Source organism: Otolemur garnettii, unplaced genomic scaffold (genome assembly GCF_000181295.1).
Source record: "Otolemur garnettii isolate 467f Iridium unplaced genomic scaffold, OtoGar3 scaffold00212, whole genome shotgun sequence".
NCBI lineage: Eukaryota > Metazoa > Chordata > Mammalia > Primates > Galagidae > Otolemur > Otolemur garnettii.
Window position 1 is genome coordinate 1,499,159 of NW_003852607.1, and position 6,522 is coordinate 1,505,680.

The 6,522-nt window shown below is 43.3% G+C and overlaps 1 pseudogene; it reads left to right on the forward strand.

The window, feature by feature from the left end:
- LOC105888162 overlaps positions 1 to 6,522 on the forward strand; it is a 64,400-nt pseudogene that overhangs the window by 14,792 nt on the left and 43,086 nt on the right.

Here is a 6,522-nt window from a genome sequence, read left to right on the forward strand (position 1 = left end):
GCCACCTTAGGTGTATGTGGCTGGCGCCTTAGCCGCTTGAGCCACAGGTGCCGAGCCGGTATAATGTTATATATTTCAATAGGAGGTGTTTAATGACCATGTGTAATTCATCAGATGTCTGTGATTCTTTATATCTTGTAGGTATCTCTTCTATATGTTTGATAAATGAATTGCCACCTACAGAGAGCAGTAGTATAGAAGAAATATACCCCAGAATGATGTTGGAAAGGAATAAAAACCATGACATTGAAGACTTTTGCTTTAGGGAAATCCAAACAAATATACATAACTTTGAGTATCAGTGGAGAGAAGATGAAAGACATTGTAGTGGAGTCCATATGACCCCTCAGGGAAATCTCACTGGTAGGAGAGATCAGCATGATAGGAACGATTCAGAAAACAAGCTTGTTAATAATCAGCTAGGATTGAACACCCAGTCAGATATACCAGAGATGCAGCTATTGAAGAAGGAAGAGAAATTTTATGAATGTAATCCCATGGAGCCATCTGTTAACAGTGATTTCTTAATTTCCCCACACCACAGAATTCCTTCTCCTATGAAACCCCACCTTTCTCATGAACATGAGTATGATCTTATGGATTCATTATTCCCACAAAGAGAGAAACTACACATAGTGACAGAACATCCCAAATGTACTGAGTGGGACAAAGCCTTTAATCGAGGCTTACATTTCAATATTCATCAAATAATGCATGAGGAAGGGAATCAATTTAAATGTGATATATGTGCCAAGGTGTTTAATAAAAAAATCAAGCCTTAGAAGTCATCAGAGAGTCCATAATGTAAAGAAAACTTACAAGTGTAATGAATGTGGCAAGGTCTTCAATTACATTTCACGACTTGCACGGCATCAGAAAATCCACACTGGAGAGAAACCTTACAAATGTAATGAATGTGGAAAGGTATTCCGGGAAAGTTCAGCCCTTGTGCAGCATCGGAGAATTCACACAGGAGAGAAACCTTACAAATGTAATGAATGTGGAAAGCTTTTCCGTTCAAGTTCAATCCTTGCACAACATCGAAGAATTCATACTGGAGAGAAACCTTACAAATGTAATGAGTGTGGAAATGTATTCCGTGAATGTTCAGGACTTGCACGACATCGCAGAATTCACACTGGAGAAAAACCTTACAAATGTAATGAATGTGGCAAAATGTTTGGTCATAAATCATCCCTACAAATGCACTGGAGGATTCATACTGGAGAGAAACCTTACAAATGTAATGAATGTGGAAAGGTTTTTAATCGTATTTCACACCTTGCAAAGCATCAGAGAATTCACACTGGAGGGAAACCTTACAAATGTAATGTATGTGGCAAAATGTTCAGTAATAAGTCATCCCTAGGAAAGCACTGGAGGATTCATGCTGACAGAAATGTTACAAATGCAACGAATGTGGAAAAGTCCTCAGTCGCAATTCACATCTTGCATGACATCTAATAATTCATACTGGTGAGAAACCTTATAAATGTAATGAATATGGCAAGGTGTTCAGTCAGAATCCACCTTGCAAATCATTGGAGAATTCATACTGGAGAGAAACCTTATAGGAGTGACAAATATGGCAAGATCTTTAGACAAAATTCATATTTTATATATCATGGGAGAATTCTTACTGGGGAGAATCCTTATAAATGTAATGAAGGTGGAAAGGTTTTCAGTCCAAACTCATGCTTAGCACATCATCAGAGAGTTCCTACTAGAAACAAACCTTAGAAATGTAATGAGTCTGGCCAAACCTTTAGTGTACTCCATAGTAGAGCAATCTTTCAAATATAATAAATAAAATATACAAGGCAGGGTTTTCAGTAAACCCTCTAAATTTCAATTAATTTCTCTAAATCGACAGTTTCTACCTTGAACATCATCAGAGATTTCATTCTGGAGAAACATCTTACTAATAGGGCAACGTGATTAATGTAGGAAGGTATTTTCTCAGAATTAAAGCTTTAGAACGCATTAAGTAATTCACACTAGAAGGAAGTTTTCCAAGTGTGAGGAATGCAGCAAAGTCTTTAATTGTCATGTAAAGATTAACCATCAGTTAATCCGTGGAAGAGGGAAGCCTTTCAAATGTACTCTGTGGCAAACATTAGAGCTTAATAATTGTGACATTTGGGGTTTTTGAACATTCCCTTCTTTGTGAGACAAAGTCTCACTATATAGCCCTTGGTAGAATACTGTGGCATCATAGCTCACAGCAACCTCAAACTCTTTAGCTTAAGCTATTCTCTTGCCTTGGCCTCCCAAGTGGCTGGGACTACAGGTGCCCACCACAACAACCAGCTATTTTTTTGTTCTTGTCATTATTTAGCAGGCCCAGGCCAGGTTCAAACCCACCAGCCCCAGTGTATGTGGCCGGCTCCCTAACCAGTGAGCTATGGGCACTGTGCCTTTTTGAACATTCTTTGCTGGAGTCAAACCTTGCGAGCACAGGCTCAGTGCCTGCAGTACAGTGGTTATGGAACTGCCCACGTACACCAAGACTGGTGGGTTCAAACCCCGCCTGGGCCATCTAAACAACAATGACAACTGCAACAAAAAAATAGTTGGCTGTTGTGGCGATCACCTGTAGTCCCAGCTACTTGGAAGGCTGAGGCAAGAGAATTGCTTAAGCCCAAGAGTTAGAGGTTGCTGTGAGATTTGACACTACGGCACTCTACTGAGGGCAACATAGTGAGACTCTGTCTCCAAAAAAAACCTCGGGAGCACAGCAAATTGTTTAGTGTACGTTCACTTCTCAAACACATGAGATAATCGAAACAGGAGAGATACACTTGAAATATTACACATGCGGCAAGGTCTTCTGCCACAGTTCACACCTTACAGGTGAGAAAATTCCTACTTGTGAGAAACCTTACAAATACAATTAGGGTTTAAACCCCTTTATTATAAGTTCAAGTATGAATTAATACAGGAAATTCATAGTAAAGGGCATTCTTATAATTGTATGTAGCAGAGACATTATCCTGGCTTCAAACATACTAGGCCTCAAGAAATTTATCTTTGGTGAAACCATACAAATTTATGATGTGTGCTTAGGCTTTTGAAAAGTGTTGAACATCAGAGTGATCATATTGGACAGCAGCTACACAAACATAGTGAATTCATCAAGATGTTTAGTCATGAGAGGTTCATACTGGATAGAAAGCAACACAAATGTAGTGAACCTAGAAAATTTGCTTACATAATATGCATCCTTAGGAGTCATTCGAGAACTTATACTGAAGAACACAAATGCAGGCCTGGCATCTGTAGCTCAACCACTAGAGCGCCAGCCACGTACACCAGAGCTGACAGGCTAGAATCCAGCCTGGGCCTGCCAAACAACAATGACAGCTACAACCAACAAATACCCGGGCATTGTGGTGGGCATCTGTAGTCCCAGCTACTTGGTAGGCTGAGGCAAGAGAATCACTTGAGACCAGGAGTTTGAGGTTGCTGTGAGCTGTGACTACATAGCACTCTACTGAGGGTGACAAAGTGAAACTCTGTTTCTTTTTTTAATTTTAATTTTAATTTTTTTTTTGAGACAGAGCCTCAAGCTTTCCCCCTGGGTAGAGTGCCTTGGCATCACAGCTCACAGCAACCTCCAACTCCTGGGCTCAAGTGAGTCTCCTGCCTCCGCCTCCCAAGTAGCTGGGACCACAGGCGCCCGCCACAATGCCTGGCTATTTTTTGGTTGCAGCCATCGTTGTTTGGCGGCCCAGGCTGGATTCGAAACTGCCACCTTAGGTGTATGTGACTCGCGCCTTAGCCACTTGAGCCTCACTCGCTGAGGCGTGAAACTCTGTTTCAAAAAAAATTTAAGAACACAACTGCAATGATATGGTAAACTACTTAACCAATTCTAACAATTTTCATTCTACATTGGAGAGATAATATAAAGAAGTCTAATTCTCCAGGATTAAGTTGGGGGTATACTACAGAGTAATCACAAGTTGAAATATGTTAAAAGTCATGCCAGACTGGGCCTGGAATTCATGTGGGAGCCAAGACCAGTGGATTGCTTAAGCTTAGGACTTCCACACTAGGTTCAGCAAGAGAGAGTCCGCCTCTAAAAATAGCGTGGTATGATGGCAGGTGCCTGTAATCCCAAGGTGTGGAGTCAAGAGTCACATTACCATGGGTGAGTCTTTCTTGTGTACATTAAGTCTGAGATCGAAGTCCACCAGCTCTCCCGTATCTGATGACCTGAGTTCCCTAGAGTCGTTAAAATCTTCCTCATGCTCCCTTTACCCTCCATGACCTCCCAGACTCACATAACCTTTTGTTGAAATGGCTCAGTGATTGGTCTTGTCCCTGTCCATGCCATGTACACACCTCCTGACACCCTATTTTCTTGACTGAAACCTATCACTGACTTCTCAGTCTCCTTGTCATGTACAGTCCTCTCCTGCCAAGTGGATTCAGGCACGTGAATTCAGGACTTTTGTCCCCCCCAAGCCTCAGGCTTGTTGCCCCTGGAGAGCAGCATCACATCCCCAGTTAGGGAGGAGCTGCCTCCTCTGGGTTCTGGGATTTTTCTGATCCTATCTGCTCCTAATCCTGTCAGCACCTTGTCCTCCTGGTTTTGGGCCTTTTTGCTGCCCAGACTTCCACTTCAGGATCACCACATCACCTGACCTGGAACAATGTGGGCAGGGATGCCACTTGGACGTGCTCTTTGACACTTGTTCTTCCTTCCCAATGCCACCTTGCTGGAAAATGTGCGGGCCCACTGTCTGTCATCTTATCCCATCTCTGTCCCTGAGCATGTGCTTCTAAGAGTAAGTGAGAGTAAATAGAAACATTGAGGAGAATAGAAAAATGAGGCAGACCCAAAGCAAAGGTCAGAAAATGGGGAGGGATTTTGCAAAGACACCATAGGAGTGAAAGAAGCTGAAGACAGAAGAAAGTAACTAGAGAAATACACAGAAGAGCTCCATGTCCAAGAAGGCGAAGGGCAGGGAAACGGAGCAGGGCAGCAAAGGGAAGGCTCCTCAGACTGACAGAGACAAGAGGAAGGATTTGGAAGCAGGGTAGATAGAGCAGCCTGGTGTTGGGACTAGAGGGGGCACCTGGTGACTAGAAGAGTAGAGGTGGAACCACAACAGGAAAGAAGCCCAAGGGGGAAGGCGCCAGAGAGTGGGGAAGGCAGGGGGAATTTAACAGGGAAGGAGGGAAGCAGAGACAGGGAAGAAAGGGGTAGAAACACATGAGATCAGGCACAATATAGACATTGGAGAGAAAGAGCCCCAGCAGGTGAAACAAGTTTCCAAAATGGAGCCAATCAGGAGTAGGAGAAGGAATTGAGAAAAGTGGAGAAAGAGGAGGAGAGGAGATACAAAATGAGGAGCAGAAGTCCTATGGGAAACTCGGAAAAGAGAGAAAGATCAAGAGAAGGTGAGTGAGAGGTATGTGGGGAATGAAGGTGGGAAACACAAAGAAAATGGGGTGATTACATTATGATGCTGATTTCTGCCTTCATGATTTCACAAATTTAAAATGTGTTTACATCATACAGATAAGAATGAAAATTGCAAAACTGCTGTCTATACTGCTGGTGCATTTTATAATTACTGGTGTCAGAGGCCAGCTTCCATTTACAATCTCTGTTCATCCACAGGGCAGTCTCCTGCAGTCCTGGGTCTCTCTCTTCCCTTCTGGGGAAAAGAGGTTGTTTGGGGAGAGTGTATGAGCTGGAAGGAGAAACCACAGTGTTTTTTCTCCTCTTGTCGCACTGAATAAAACCGTGAACACTCAACACAAACATTTCACCTGTGGTCACCAAGTACAGTCATTGGGAACTGCTGCCCCTTCTCAGATGCAATTGGTGTCCTATAGTTTAGCTGAGTCCTGACACTGTCTACCTGGAGTTAGCATCCGGTCCCACAGGGTTAGTGTTCAGTCCTGTAAGACTGGCCACGCTTCAGATGCCAGTCACAAGTCACAGGTTGAAGTTCTGACCGACCAGCCATAAATGGGGGATTCCCATTGCCCCTCCTCAATCTGTATTAATTGGCCAGAGCAGCTCACAGAAACTAGGAAAGCATTCACTGAGGTTTACTCATTTGCTATAATGGATATTACAAAAGATAACAGAAGAGCTGGATGGAATGTTCGTTCTAGAAGATGAATGGAACACGGAGGGGACTGGTAACCCTGACGTTTAGCTGGTCAGAAGCACAGGTGGCAGGTTGTACTCTGCACTGTGTGTGAAAGTCTCATGAGGCTGAGCCTTTAGCCTGTGGCATCAGACGCTGTCTTCTCAAGATAGCATGAGAATTAAGTGAAAGTTTAGGATTCCCAGGTGGGAGTCTGAGAACCGGTCAGTGTGAGGGAAGTCACACATTTTGGTGACCAGAGTGGTGTTTTTTGTGCTGAGTGTGACAATGTGGTTGGTTTGGTTTTTTCTTGTCTGAAACAGTAATGGAAAAAATCATCCCGGCTCGGCACCTGTGGCTCAAGTGGTTAAGGTGCCAGCCACATACACCTAAGGTGGTGGGTTCAAATCCA